Raw genomic sequence first — 14,824 nt, 5'->3', positions numbered from 1 at the left:
TGGGTCTCAAAGGGAAGAAATCTGGAAACAAGCAGGCTTGCTTCATGCTGATTCAGCTAAGAGAGATTGTTCACGAAATGAAGAGAATTATATATACAAGAATCATGACTGCACTAAATGATCATGGTAGAACGATCCCTGGAAGGGACGAGGAGAGCATAATTAATGGAAGTATAAAGGAGCGGAGAAGAGGCTCAGTTAGTAGTGGGTGAAAGCAATGTGCTAGGTGGAAAATATAATTGCTGCATCACTAGCAACAGAGTAGTTTCAAGAAGTTCCTCACTAACAGGAAACTTCCTAAACAGTTGTGTGTCAGTGCTCTTTGGTTATATTTATACTAATAGAATTGTTTCAGGAAATTGTCCCAAGTTGTGAAGCTCCATTGTCTGCACTGTTTAATTGATGTAATGTGACAGTTGATGCTTACAAATAATTGTGAAGAGTTCAGCAGCTAACACAGGCCCAGAATAACTTCTAAGAGACAGTTGGCATACCACCCTGTTTCAGAAGTGAAATTATTAGTATGTGTGTTGGCAGCTTCATAACAGCTTTTGTCAGTACTAGAAGATGATCTCAAGCACATGTAGTTTATAAGATGTATTTTTTTTCCCTCCTTTTAGCTTCCAGAGCTTCAGAGAATCTACAAATGGAGTAAAATTCCTTGAGTCTATAAATGGAATATATTTCCATTCCTGAAAGCTATCCTAAAACAGAAATTTTGTAAGTGAAAAATGTTAGCATTTTTATGCAATATTTATGTTCATGTTTTAGCTTTCGTCTGCCACATCTGCATTTTTTTCCTCTGATTTTCACTGAAAAAAAAAAAAAAAAGCAACCTGTCCCTCATGCACAGAAGAGTGTGTTTAAAAGAAATTCCTTTCATGCTAGAAGATAAAGCTTGACCTGGATGTCTTAACTGTGTATTAGATTTAATATATATATTTTGCTTGTTTGTTTGTTTTCTTTTTTTACCAATTAAATGTCCAAATGAGTGGAGTTTTGGCACCATACTTTGAGTCTTGTGTGTCAGCAACCACAGAATGTCAGTAAGTGCTCAAAGCTCTTTGGGGAATTTTGACGTCAAATCCATACCTGACTCATAAAACTATACCTTTTTTTTTCTTTTTTTCTTTTTTTTTTTTTTTCTCCAGTGGGAATATAATTCAGTAATTTGCTATAAAGGCTTCAACGTTCTATATAAAACTAAACTATTTAATGGGTTTTCTAGGTAAACTAAACCCACTAGATCTGCTCGAGGAGTCTCCACTTGATTGTGTTCTTTTTCCCGTCTCCATGACCATAATGATTTCTAGTTAGGCTGCATCTGAATCATTCCTCACTCATAACATTTCTCCCGATTATATATTTCCTTCTTTTTACTAATTTCTGTCTTTCTGAGTTCCTTGTTTTCTGCAATGCGCTCTGGAGGTCCAGTGAATATACTTCAAATATAAAACATTTTGAAGATTCTCATCTACACCTGTTTTGATGCCACGGATAGAGTCCTACTCAAATGAATTTTCTCCATCTTCATAATTAGACATAACTAGAATGCTTCTTCACAAACCTATTCACTAGGCATTTAATGAAACCAGATGTGAGTAGAATAAACGCTTCATACAGAATAGATATGAGTAATTTCACAATATTTTGAGGTCAAGAAAACTTCCAGATGATCAGCTCTTCCCAGGGCTAGTTTTCATAGCTTTAAATGTATGAAGGCACAAGCTCTCTTTATTCTTAGGGTATACAGAAGATGCTCTGCATTCTGTAGAAGTGGTCAGCTAATTCCACCCAATGTTAAGTCCTTCATTAAGATACCTAATTTAACACCTCATTTTCCTATCAGTTCTTCCATAATCAGTGTTGAGCACAGGTATTTCACCTTGTCTGCAATCTGCAACACTCTGGGTGATTGGCTTAATCCTCTCTATGAAGCCCAAAGACTTTAAATGTGCATTGGCTAAATGTCTAAATCTGTGTGAAACAAGTCTCTTAAGACTTCAAGTCATCAAACTGTTGAGATAGTGATCAAGTATGATGTTTAAGTCTTGTTTTGTACACTGTACCTCAACTATCCATTTAAAGTCAAGTACTTTTCTGAGGAGGTCTGAAGAAAAATAAAATAAAATAAAATAAAATAAAATAAAATAAAATAAAATAAAATAAAATAAAATAAAATAAAATAAAATAAAATAAAATAAAATAAAATAAAATAAAATAAAATAATAAAATAAAATAAATAAAATAAAATAAAATGTTTCATTGAGTTGGGACTCAATGTTCATGGGAAAAAAAAAAAAAACTTTGCTGACTATTGGAACAACAAAGAAGACAAGAATGTTTCATTATTTTATGGGAGTTTATGGATGCTTTTCACAGTTGTATGTACAATTTTGTAAAGTAAAACAGGAACATGGAAAAAAAAAAAAAAAAAAAAAAAGCTGGTTAATCCAGAATCCCATGGCTCCAATAGCTTTCAACATCTCTATTATGAGAGAATTTAATGCAACCTTTTTAGATAGGCTTTCTTCAGTAATTACATTTTGTGTTGCCTAAGAGAAAAAATGCATTTTTATTGTATTATATTGTAACTCAACTACCCCATGATAACATTAAGCACTATTGCACTATTAGCAAATTCGTAATGTCTAGAACCTCAAATTAGATTAGATCTAGTCTGGGCCAACTAATAGTCTGTTACATAAGGAGGTACATGTGCATGACCTAGTGTTTTTTTTGCAGTTGAAATAGAGGGAGTTAAAGAGATGAGAAGGACATATTAGTGACATAAGATTTTGTACCAGCTTGTTGTATGGGCATGTGGAAAAAAAGCTTTTACTATAATAAAATGTGAAGTTCCGTTTCAAACAGGGAATGCAGGTCATGAATGCCAAATGGAACGCAGTAACTGAAAAAAGGCCAGGGGTCATACCAGATATGAACAGTGCAGATAAAGTAGAGATGTTTAATGCCTTCCTTGCCTCTGTCTTTAACACTAATGATAAGCCCTGGGACTACCAGAACCCTGAGTTGGAGGCCTGTGATTGCAGAAATAATAAACTAGACAACTGAAATTGTGCAAGATTTGCTGCTACCACTGAATGTACATAAGTCTATAGGACTTAATGAGATTCATCCCAGGGTACAGAAAGAGATGGGTGAAATAATTGTGGGATCTCTCTCAATTATGTTTTATGATGTTTGGGAATCTAGAGAAGTCACAGTTGACTGGAAACTGGAAAATGGTGTCCCCGTTTCCCAAAAGCTCCACATCCTTCTTGTGCTGGGGGCCTCAGACCTGGATGCAGCACTCCAGGTGGGGCCTCACAAGGACAGAACAGAGGGGGACAATCACCTCCCTTGACTTGATGGACACTCCTGTGTCGATGCAGCCCAGAATGCATTTGGCCTTCTTGACTTCCAGCCTGTGGACAGCTATCCAATTCCTTATCCATTGAATAGTCCACCCTTAAAATCCATCTTTCCCCAGTTTAGGTATCAGGGTATTGTGTGGAATTGTGTCAAAGGCCTTCCAGAAGTCCAGATAGATGGCATCAATCGGTTTTCCCTTGTCAACTGATGCAGATCTTTACACATTAGATGGCTGATCAGTCACCAAATATATGAAATTTAACAAGAGTAAATGATGGGGAAGAAGCAATCCTTGATACATTTACAGATTGGGGGATGAGAGGCTGGGGAGCAGCCCTGAGAAAAGGAATCTGGAGGTTTTGGTTGACAACAAGCCAAATATGAATCAACAGTGTGCCCTGACAGCCAGCTGGGTCAACCATATCATGGGGTGCAAGACTTAGTGATCCTTGCTAGTCCTTTCAGGCTTGGATTATTCTTTGAGTCTATGGTTCAATTAACTCTCCCTTTTCTCAGTTTTCCCACAAATATAAACCTCTGGTGGAGTCCTGTTTAAATAAGGGAACATAATACGGAATAAAGTACAAATTCCTCTATAAAATGTGGTTGAAACTAGAGAAAGTGTATAATCACATTGCCAATAAAAAAAAATAGTTCAAGCTGTTCAGTTTATCAAATAGAACACCAAAAGGCGATTTGGACACTGTTATGGTAATTTCAATTAATGTGGTACCTGACTGACTTTTTTTTTTTAGAGAACCAGTAAGGCATAATGAGAATCTTTGGACACAAAAGCTGGGCAAACTCAAATTAGGAGTTTTTAGCAATGCTGATGAATGTAAAGTTTTCTCTGTTTCCTAATATTGTTAGATCACATGGTTTCATACCTTCCTGTAATTCTTTGCTAACCTATCAAAATCAGTGCTAGAGGAAATAACAGTAAGTGGTTGAGTTTCACACTGTAAACACAAAGGATTTAACAGAGCCCATCTAAATAACCTGTTCCTGCTCCCCCCCCCTCCAACACATTAACACAGTACCTCTCCTTTACATCATTCTGATCATTCTTATTTTTCTTACCCCAGCTCCCAACTCTTTGGTTTCACCCCAGAGTAGACAGATTCTGTTCTGTCTACTCTGTTCTCAGAGTAGACAGCTTATGTTTTCTAATATCAGAAAAGTTCCAAGCCTGTCCCCCCTCCCCGAGATGTGTGCAGGATTAGCAAACTGTTTTGGGTTAATGCATGGTCAACTGGTCAGTGAGCTAGTGTGAAGGAGGTCAAAGAAGTTTGGGATCAGAAGCACATAAGAGGAGGAGTTAATCATAGGCCAGAGAAATTATTCTTCTGTAGGTGGGAGTAAGCCATTAGAGTAGATGAGCCATAATACAAAGATGTACCCTTCAACTCATTAATTAACGAGTCCTGATTCAACTGAATTTTTATAGAACTGAACCTTCTAAATGTTTCCATAATTAATTATTTTGTGCTTTTTACAAGGTCATGAAAATTTTCTTGCAGAACCACAGCCTAATCCAAAAATTCCTTAACATGAGTGCTAGATAATTCAGAGTCAATCTTTGAAGAATTTAAACAACTATATGACTTTACATTTACCTCTTTTCTGTATGTGTGTTGTTTTCTAATAAGGCTTTAATCCAGACATTTGGTTATATCAGTTTCCATTTGGAATGTAATAAATATTTAAATTTATAGCTTTTGCTACTCATTGGATAAAAAGAGATAATGATATTCTTCCATATATCCATCAATTTTTTCAAAAGAAAACAAAAATTAAAGGTTAATACTCAGTTATAAGTCCACAGATATGATATATTTGAAAGTGACTTGAGCATGAAAAAAAGCCAATATAAAATTAGTACAATAATCTCAACCTGTTAACAGTAGTTAGGTAGACTACTCACTAAAATCTACAATGCTGTTGATTCATTATATAGTCATTCATTAGTTCTTTATTTGTAGCTCCATTCTCTTCTCTCTCTCTCTCTTTTTTTTTTTTTTTTTTTTTGTAAATAAACTGACTTTCCCCTATCTCCTGTATTTTTAGGAAATTTAGCTCACTTCATCTCACTTTTACACGTGAGATGTATTCCCATGTTACTAATAACATTAAAAGTGTGAATTAGTTTATCAACCTATACTATGTCTAGATTATGATAGGAGCATGATTATTGACTTAATTATAGAATTGTTCTTTAATGGTTAGTAAAGGAATCTTATGGTTTCTTCTGACAAGTAAAGAGCCCAAGTATTTAGTTACAGGGAAAAAATGCATATTTTAATTAATTATCATCTGACAAAATTTCTACAGATTTTTCTTTTTGCATTACTTATTCTTCATTTATCTTTATTCATTGGAATGCTGACAAAGATCTAGGCAAACTGGCATATAATAAAAAAGAAAACATAATTGTAAATAGTGAAATGCATCAGTGAAGATAAACATTTTATGAGTATTCCCTAGGCTGGTATCTGTTCATAAATAGTATTCAGTGAATACACAAATAGATGTCAATATTGGCATGGAAGTAGTTACTGAGAAAGAATAAAGTTCTACACTGTTGTTTCATTACAGTTTACTTGTAACCAATTTAAGAAAATGAAAATTCAATTTACTCTCAAGCAATACAGAGATTTTAAAATCAAAATAACCGTACAAAAATATTATCCAGTTTTTAATTTGCCAATTTTCTCTTGAAATTAAAAGTTTTGAATGCATTATTTTTCCTAAAATTAACCTTATGTTTTCAGTAGGAAAATGATTTTTCCTACTGAAGCTAGTTTTTACTGAGTAGCACTACATTCTAAGGGAAGTAGGAGATCAGGCAAATCTTTTTGCCTTTTGTTGTATATATCTCTTATCTAATTATGTATTTACAATCTTATTGAGATTTATACATGTTCTTGGATTAATTATTCCCAGTGAACAGATTAATTGTTTCAAGAATTAATGTCCTAACTTAAAAAGGCCTTGGTCACAGATTCTTATTCTTTCATTGGTATAGCACATTAAATTAAGTTTCAAGAAAACCAATCCACAGTATTTGACAGGGGGTGCTTGTTCATATTATTTAAAAATCCACATTTATTTATAGTTTAAACAAATACACACTGGAATAGCCTGAGATTTTAAGTCACAAACCAGATTGTGTGCCTACATTCATTTTTTTATTGTTGAAGTTAGTTTAATTTTCACTTTGCCTACACAGCTGATGAAACTGTAATTCATTTATTATTTTATCTTCTATTCTAAAATTGTATCATAAATACTCCTGCAATTGAAAACAATTTAAAATATTTATAAATAAATGCTAAGGTTAACCTTTCAATTTGGATTCCAGGAAAATAATTTTTCAGCCATTAGCTATAGAAAACCGTTAATATAATTGCCAGGAATTGTAAAAGAAAAATATTTGTATTACACCATAAATAAATAAATAAATAAATGAAATAAATGCAGCCAGTTCAGAGTAAATGAAAACATATTGACCTAATTTTGTAAGGTCTGAAAAAGCAGCACTAACAAGACCTGCTAGTATAAATTATGCATTTCTTATGTCTGTAGAGGAGTCAGGAATGAGTGGCTGGTGATCAAATTTCCCCAGATGATCTTTTTACATTCTTCTGGCCATCCAATAAACTGGAAATAAATAAATAAAAAATGTTATCAGTATTGCATTATCATCATCAGTTTTAGTGTGCTAGATTTCTAATGAGCTGAAGAGAAAATTGGTCATAGACTAAAGAACAATGCAGAACCAGGAGAGAAAGGAAGAGGTCTGGTTCATCCTTTGGCATAATGATAATAATTAGCACAATGACAACAACAGCTATCTTGACTAGAGCTGTGCCTTTAATACCAACTTCAAAGTATATTTGATTCATTCTTCAACAAACACCACCTGTAAAGCTTCATCTGAAAGTAACTTGAAGCACATGAGCACCATCTGTAATTTACAGGCTATTCAGGAGTTTGAAGAGAGCTTGGTAACATTTTTGAGTCAGAGCAAAACCCTGAGGCCAGCTTCAATGCCAGGAGCCTTTTGTTGTTTTTCTAGCAATGTCCTTTGGGTTCTCTCGTTTGTGAGCCTTGAGACTGACTTTTCATTGTCATTTCCCTTCCCCATAATCTCAACATCTGGAAAAGTTTATAGCATATAGGTAGCTGGAAACTAGAAGAAATTGGAAAAAAAAAAAATAACAAAACATTGCGTCATGGGATGTGGGAAGAATTAGCAATATGTTTACATAGCTAACAGCTCTGTAAGAGTTGCAGCAGCTCTAAGCCAGTACATCTTTCCCCTGAGTGGGAACATCGTATTGCTTCCCCCAACCCTCCAGTGCTCTGCTGCTCCCAGGACAATGTCTGTCAGACATTCAAGCCTCATGCATACTAAAACACTGAATCATAAAGCCATAGAATGGCTCTGTTTGGAAGGAACCTTGAAGATCATCAACTCCAAGGCCGCACCATAGATGGGGATGCTACTCACTAGATCAGCTTGGTCAAAGCCCCATCCAGCCTGGCCTTGAACACCTCCAGGCATGGGGGATCCACAACTTCTCTGGGCAGCTTGTGCCAGTGCCTCACTACCCTGACAGTGAAGCATTTCTTCCTAATGTCTAATCTACATCTATCCTCTTTTAGTTTAAGACCATTTCCCCTTTAGTTTAAGACCATTCCCCCTTGTCCAATCATTATGTACCTGAGTAAAAAGCCCTTTAAGTATTGAATCAGCTTGGTTTTGTTATCACTGACTTTTTTTTTCTTTTTTCTTTTTTCTTTTTTTTTTTTTTTTCAGTACAATTTTTGACTTCGGAGGAAAGGTCACTGGCCTGAAACAGCTTAGGAAAAATGCTGTGGATGACAATTTGCCAGCAAGCTGATGTTACAGAATGCCTGTTCTTGATCACTGGAAGTGATGTATTTTTAATAGGGCTTTTGTACTCCTAATTACATTGCTTGAAAGCACTAATCCCTGGTTTCAAAATCAAGAAGTGCACAGTAGTGGTGTTCAGATTTCTTGGTTCTCGACTTCTCCAGAGATGACTGGTCACACTTACACCACATTGCACCTATGCTTGGGTCTACTCTATGCTCCCTCCATACAGTGTCACAGAAATCATACCACATACTTATGTATGCTTAAGTGTGTGTGTGTGTGTGTGATTTTGCATTGCTTTGCTTCGAAGTGCAGCAATAATGGAAGAGCTGTGTTGTGGTCTTGTGAATTATTGCTTTTTTACACACACAAAAAAAAAAATCACTTTTTTTTGCACAACAACCTTTAAAAGCAAATTACATGTTGTGAGTATAGGAGGAAAGTATTTACAGAAACATACTTGCAGATATTAAAGCTACTGCAGTAATATGGAGGACTGCAGTAATATGGAGGACTGCAAAGAGAGATAAAACTGCATTTCATCTATTGTCTACTGGGACAGACCCCGAAAGCAAACTATTTGCAGGAACCAAGTTTTGTTTTAGATGGAACTGGATGATTCATTTCAAAATATAGCCTGAGAATACACTGGCACTTATGCAACCTGGAGGATGAGTACTGGGAATTAAGCTGTCTGGCAGGGTAAACATATCTTTCATGTCCACAGCACCAATACAGTCATCCTTGGAGCTGGGGTTATTATAAAGGTTAGCTTATTTTTATTTCACTTATGTGAAATTAAAGCAACAAGGAAAAACTAGGGAAAGGCTATCCTTTTATTTTTTGTGCCATCTGCAAAACATTTGCTGACAGATCCTTAGCTGTGGAAAACTGCCCATTTATCTGTCTTAGCACATGATCTGCTCTTCAGTACCCTAGAGCTTAATCTAATATTCTTAACACTAAATTAACTTAGATTGTGAAATTAAAAGAGAAGGAAATTATGCATTTACAGTGACAGAAAACAGATCTTAATGATTTCATACCTCTGGCCCGAATCTTGTAAGTGAAAGCTTTAAAAGAAAGATTTAATATTGCTTACATAAGTTAATACTTTTAAAGGTAACATCACCAATATTTGAATAGTTATTTAATTTTCATTCTTTTTTTTTTTTTCTTTTTTTTTTCTTTTTTTTTTTCCTTTTTTTTTTCTTTTTTCTGTAAACATCTGTCTTTCTGGACATCACAGTGTGAAAGACCAGTATTATATTGAGCATGCCTACATTCCATTGAGGTTAGAAAATAGGTGGGATTTCATTTTAGTAATATGTCATCATCAGTCATTCAGACTGTATGTTTCAGTCACTGTATGTTTTAAAATAATGGATTTATCCAGTGTTGAAGAAATGTGAAAGGAACAGTTCATATTTCTGATATCTGCCTAAATAATAAATAAAAGTGAAAGATGGAACTGTATCATGGCTATTGAGGATGATTGTAGATTTCCAAGGGGAGCAATAATGCAGGCGATGACACAATCTTTCATCCACATAATTGCACATTTCTTTGCGTCATGTCAAGTTGCTGCAGCTGTGTATCCTCTCCTTTTACTCACTCAGATTTTGGTTGCCTTATACGTCCACTGGTATGGATCCTTGTTCATTTTCATTATATAGGAAAACAGGAAAACAAGTTGCATCACACCAAGCTATATCAACTTATTTTGAAAGTCTAAAAGTTGAAGATATATCAGAGAAGTGTCCTGGAGCCTCATAAGCTCCTTGAGCTCTTCAGAATAAAATGCTCAGCATAGTCACATCTGTCACAGTGTGGTGAGATCAAGAGTTGCAAGTGGACAGTAGGCCTCAGTGTTCCAAAATAAGGTAGAAGCTTGAGAAAAACAGGATGAGCAGTGTGAGAACAGTAAAACAAAGATCACAAATTCTCAAAACAAAAGAAATGAAAAAAAAGGGAAAAAAGAAAAATTAAAAGGTTGAAGAAAAAAAAATTACATATATGGTTTAAAGGAGTGCTGAGTAGCTTGTGAACCTGTAGTACTCAGCCAATGAGGAAACAGGGGAGGTGAACAGGTGTCAGGTAATAGGGAATGAAAGGTTATGCTTTGTTTACTAAAATGCACTCATAATTGGCAGGATGCCCACCATTGCAATCATGAATAAAATGGCTTCACAGAAGATCCTGTCTGAAGAAAATTATTGGAGATTTTTCTCACAGAAAGAAGGCATGAATGTCACTGATTCAGGGAGGAAACCTCATTGGGTGGACCTACTAGTCCCCTAACAGGAAGAGCAGACCATCTGAAATCCCATTGACTCTAAAAGATGTAGACATCTTGTCCAAAGGCGCAAGTATTACACAGAAAAAGCATATTTGGAGAGAGAATGGGTGTGAATGTGGAAAGGTAGAAAAGAAAAGTAAATGTTATTTGAACTCCTTCGAAAAGTTCCTTCTGCTTAGTAGAAAATATGAATTTCCTACTTATTCAAGTCTTGATACAATGTAATATGATTGGGAGATCAATTTTTAATTGTTTGAACAATCAATGACTCTTCAGTGTTACATTGTACATTCAGAAAAAGTAGTTACTATTTAAAGAATTTCTTTAAAGAATGACATTAATCCAGGAGTTTACTGGAAAACCATTGCACTTTAAGATGCCTTGAGTTTTTTCCTTATGCACCCAATTACTTGTACATGTTTCCTTCCTCCAGGGTTTGATGATGAAATATTATAAACCAGAATTGAAGTGCATTAACAAAGCCATTCTGATATGGAAAGTCTGCATGCAGCAGTCAAGAATTACCCTTTGTTATCTGTTAAGTTGGTAGGTCACAGCTGGAGAAAACTCTTGTACCAGAATAACAAAAACTTTTTTTTTTTTTTTTTTTTTTTTTAAATTAGAGATGGATTTGAGACCTTTTACCTTTTACCAATACAAGTGTGGAAGAAGGAGAAGGAACACAGCACAATGAAAGAGGCAATGATGTATTTTGAAACGGGTTTCTTTGCTAATCAACTCATTACTAGCATTAATTGAATTATCCAGCTAAACTAGAGGCAATGTGAAAGTTTGAAATATTCACTTTAAAGAAAAGAAAAAAGGGGAAAACGAGAAGAGCAGAATATCTCAATGACTTCACTCTGTCTTTACAAATGTCAAAAGTCATGTGGGCTTCTAAAAGCTGACCAAATACAAATATATAGATGTAAAAAGGGGTTCTAAAGTGCTTCCATACAAAATACAGAAGAAATTGGCAAAAAAAAAAAAATGCTTAAAGTAAATCCCTGATAGGAAGAGTTGTTTCATGTTTCTAAACAGCAAGTACAGGGCCAGAAAAATAAAGGGAAGAGGAGGCAAACAATTCTGTCTCATTGGTAGATATATACATGTATATATCCCTTGATATAAATAGTATATTCATCACAAAGTAAAATTCTGGTCTTCCAGGGATCTGCTGGGGATTCAGAAGAGGGAAAATAATATGTATGGTTTGATTCACTAATATTAGAGAAGGAATCTCACTTTTCTATCTGCAGCCTTAGGCACAACACTCACAATGTAAGTGGGAACAACAATACTTGAGATAATTTTACCCACTTCATTTTGCCTACAGAAGCAATAGATTACATGTTGCTGGCTTGTTCTGTTTCTCCTGTTGACAGTTTCTCTCTCTCTCTCTATATATATATAAGTAATTAAAATTGTTCTAGGGCCAGGGTAGGAACTTCTCTGTGTTTGAAGAAAGGGGAAAAGATATACGCATATAGTTTTAAGCTTAGCCACCTCTCCTGGCTACACTCGCCCTAAGAGTGGTCCTAGAACATTCATTTATGATCTAGATATTGTTAAAGTGTTTGCATGGTTCCATGTTCCCATAGACAGAGGTTGAAATAGAGAATGTTACTTAAGCAAGAAAAAAGCTTTTGTTATTGTAAGGGTCATCTAGCACTGGAACAGATTGCCCAGAGAGACTATAGTCACTATCACTGGAAATATTCAAAACATGATTCATCATGGTCCTGGTCAATCTGCTCTAGACGACCCTGCTTTGAGTAGGGAGATTGGACTAGGTGATTTCTGGATGTGTCCTTCAACCTCAGCTGTACTGTGGCTTGTGCATACCTAGCCATGGAGATTTCAGTGACTGTTGTGTGCCTTGCAAATAAGCATCTTTCCCAGCTCAGCTTCTTCCTTATGCAAATTTATCACCTGCTGTGAATAAAGAATAATTCTGTGTGTCCCCCTTAGCACACGCAAGTGAAACTGATTGCTGACTTTCAGTCCTTTAAAAATATGCCTTAAAGAAGTAAGAGACAGTTTAATGTCAGCCTCAAACACATTTTCTCTAGGGCCTTTTTATCAGCATTTAATTTGGACAAAACAGAAAAAGAAAAAAAAAAACAAAACATATATATATATTTGCTATTGTGGTAACTCTGAGGTTCAGTCATTACATGAGTAATCTGATGAATTGAACAGAGAATGGGCAAACCAAACAAACACCTATTGTTCAGACAGATACTAGATGAACTACTGCTACTGTCAGTACTTGGAGATGCATAGAATTATTAACAATATTTTAATGGGACAGGTCGTACCTCAACAAGCTAAATCAATAGCAGGACCAAAATCACTGCTGTGTCTCATTTGTAACAGAGGACTGGCATACCTGACCTTGGCCCTTTCTAACAAGGATGCTGTCATTAACAGAATACATAATGAACGATAAAAGCTATATTTCAGCCAGCCTTAGCAAGTGGCTTATGAATTAATGCCTCACCAAGTAAATTCACAGATTGAATATAATAAAATTATTGAACTTGCTGTTGTCTCTTGTATGCTATTACCATCAGACCTGTGCAAATGATGATGACTACATGCCCTGCTTCAAAACAAGGGAATCTGAGTAAGGGTAAGAACTTTGCTTTTCCTTTTAGCACAGAAACAGAATTAGATGGATCTGGACTATCTTGCATCCACACTTTTTCTGGAGCTGCTCTCTGCCTTAGAAAATTAGAGTCAAGTTTTACTCACTCCCTGTCACTACCCAGTCAGATTCAAGAGCATTATAAATCTATATCCTAATCAAACATAAATATAGAGGAAAAAAACAAACAAACAAACAAACAAACAAAAAAAACACACACACAGACAAACACATTTCCCTGTTTTTGTTGTTGTTGTTGTTTTTATCTTTAAACTGTCAGGAGCCACATTAATGAAGAATTTGAACTATAGTTTTTTAGTCATCACTGAAAATATCCTGGCTTTGTCCTCTTCACACCCTCCTATTAGTCATTTATACAGGTTGATGAGATTCCCTCTGAGCCTCCTTTTCTCCAGGCTGAACAGTCCTGGCTGGTGGAAATGATTGTCCAGCTCTGCTCTGCTCTAGTGCAGCCTCAACTCAAGTATGTGTCCAGTCTGGGGCACCACAGTAGAAGAAGGACATAAAACTGTCAGGGAGTGTCCAGAGGAGGGCTACAAAGATGGTCAAGGGTCTGGAGGGCAAGGTGTATGAGGAGCAGCTGTGGTCCCTTGGCTTGTTCAGCCCAGAGAAGTGCAGGCCAAGGGGAGGCCTTATGGTGGCCTGCAGCTCCCTCATGAGGGGAGCGGAGGGGCAGGTGCTGAGCTCTGCTCTCTGGGGACAGCGACAGAACCTGAGGGGACAGCATGAAGCTGGGACAGGGGAGGATCTGGCCAGGTTTAAGGGAAAGTTTCTGCACCCAAAAGGTGGTTGGGCACTGGGACAAGTTCCTCAGGGCAGCGGCCGTGTCACCAAGCCTGCTGGAGTTCAAGAAGCAATTGAACAACACCCTTGGACATAAGCTTTGATTTTCAAGTGGTTTTGTGTGGAGCAAGGAGTTGGACTCCATGATCCTTTCAACTCATATTCTATGATTCTATGATTGTAGCTCTCTTCTCTTTCTTCACAGGAGAGATGCTCTGTTCCCTTTGTCATCTTGGTGGACTTTATTGGACTGTCTCCAATATATCCATTTCTCTCTTGTACTAGGGACCTCAGCACTAGACATTGTAATCCAGGAAGGCCTCACCAGTGCCTGACAGAGCAGAAGGATCATCTCACTCAACATGCTGGCAAGATTTTTTCTAGTGAAGCCTAGGATACCTTTAGCTTTTGTAGTGGCAAGGACATGTTGCTGGTTCATGTTCAGCTTGGTGTCCACCAGGACCTCCAGGTCCTTTACCGCAAAACTCCTTTCCAAATGGGTGGCCCCCAAAGTGTATTGGTGCAAGGGATAATTTCTGCCCCATTGTAGGACTTACCAGATTTTTCCCATGACTGCTAACCCTCTAGATGTTTGGATAAAATGCTGGAGAAAATGGTTATTCTTCAAGGAAACACCAGCAGAATATATAGCATCCCAGGTGTTAAACCACCTAAAATAGAAACACATTGACAATAATCCTTTTTTTTTTTTTTTCTTTTTTTTTTTTTTCTTGGAGGTATTTGCTGGAGCAAGACAGTTTTTGTTAGATGTTTCAGTGATATGGAGAGGATT

This window comes from Anas acuta, chromosome 2 (assembly GCF_963932015.1).
Source record: "Anas acuta chromosome 2, bAnaAcu1.1, whole genome shotgun sequence".
Classification (NCBI taxonomy): domain Eukaryota; kingdom Metazoa; phylum Chordata; class Aves; order Anseriformes; family Anatidae; genus Anas; species Anas acuta.
This window is presented reverse-complemented; position numbering follows the sequence as displayed.